This window comes from Chiloscyllium plagiosum, chromosome 15, assembly GCF_004010195.1.
Source record: "Chiloscyllium plagiosum isolate BGI_BamShark_2017 chromosome 15, ASM401019v2, whole genome shotgun sequence".
NCBI classification, from domain to species: Eukaryota; Metazoa; Chordata; class Chondrichthyes; order Orectolobiformes; family Hemiscylliidae; genus Chiloscyllium; species Chiloscyllium plagiosum.
In genome coordinates this window covers 14,481,032-14,482,778 of record NC_057724.1, presented here as the reverse complement: position 1 = coordinate 14,482,778, position 1,747 = coordinate 14,481,032, and positions in this window count along the sequence as shown.

Genomic DNA, 1,747 nt, shown 5'->3' with positions numbered 1-1,747 from the left:
GGAGGATTTGAGCTATCGGGAGAGGCTGAACAGGCTGGGGCTGTTTTCCCTGGAGCGTCGGAGGCTGAGGGGTGACCTTATAGAGGTTTATAAAATCATGAGGGGCATGGATAGGATAAATAGACAAAGTCCTTTCCCTGGGATCGGGGAGTCCAAAACTCGAGGGCATAGGTTTATGGCGAGAGGGGAAAGATGTAAAAGAGACCTAAGGGGCAACTTTTTCACTCAGGGGATGGTACGTGTATGGAATGAGCTGCCAGAGGAAGTGGTGGAGGCTGGTACAATTGCAACATTTAAAAGGCATCTGGATGGGTATATGAATAGGAAGGGTTTGGAGGGATAATGGCCGGGTGCTAGCAGGTGGGATGGATTGGTTTGGGACTTCTGGTTGGCAGGGATGAGTTGGACCGAAGGGTCTGATTCCATGCTCTCCATCTCTCTGACTGCAAGTCAGCCTTCCCTGTGATGATGATATGTGTGAAGTGATGCCCTTGGGCAGGACAAACAAGACAAGGCAAGGTACAACCCTTGAAGCACCGAGGATCAGAGGGACGTTATTAAGGGTGTGGAAGAGCAGGAAAAAATATTAAAAGGAGTCATATCGGTTACTTGTCTTTGTTCGCCAAGGCATGGTGTTTCAGAACTAGGAGGTGATATTGAGACTGTATAAAATTTGCTGTGATTGCAACTAAAGTATTATGTGCAGTTCTGGAATCCACATTATCTGAAAGATGGGATTGTATTGGAGAGAGACAGTGGAGATTAACCAGGATGTTGCCTGAGCTGAAGAGTTTTACTAATAAAGAGAGATTGGATAGATTGTGGCTGTTTTCCTTGAAGCGGAGGAGATTGAAGGGGAATGTGACTCCGACGTATAAAATTATGAAGGGAATACACAGGAACTTTGATTGCTTGAAAGAACTTTGATTGCTTGTCCCACGGATCAATGACAAGGCAGCATACATTTTAGAGACGGGAGTTTAGAAGGGATGTGAGGAATTTTTTTTCACTCAGAGAGTGATGGAATTCTGATACTCACTGCTGGTAGGATGGTCAAGACAAAAATCCTGATAATATTTCCCACCTCAAGCAACTGTCTGTGTGGAGTTTGCACATTCTCCCCATGTCTGCATGGGTTTCCTCCCGGGTGTTCCAGTTTCCTCCCACAGTCCAGGTTAGGTGAATTGGCCATGCTAAATTAGCCGTAGTGTTAGGTGAAGGGGCAAATGTAGAGGAATGGGTCTGGGTGGGTTGCTCTTCGCAGGGTCGGTGTGGACTTGTTGGGCCAAAGGCCCTGTTTCCACATTGTGAGTAATCTAATCTAATCAAAAATCTAATCTAATTTCAATCGTATTTAGATATACACCAGTAATACCAGAGCAGACAAGTTTGTGAGAAGATTTGTAGCTCGGGTGCTCATTGCTGTGGTTCTGTTCGCCGAGCTGGAAGTTTTTGTTGCAAACGTTTTGTCCCCTGTCTAGGTGACATCTTCAGTCCTTGGGAGCCTCCTGTGAAACGCTTTTGTGGTGTTTCCTCCGGCATTTATAGTGGCCTGTCCCTGCCGCTTCCGGTTGTCAGTTTCAGCTGTCCGCTGTAGTGGCCAGTATATTGGGTCCAGGTCGATGTGTTTGTTGATGGAGTTTGTGGATGAGTGCCATGCTTCTAGGAATTCTCTGGCTGTTCTTTGTTTGGCTTGCCCTATAATGGTAGTGTTGTCCCAGTCGAATTCATGTTGCTTGTCATCTGC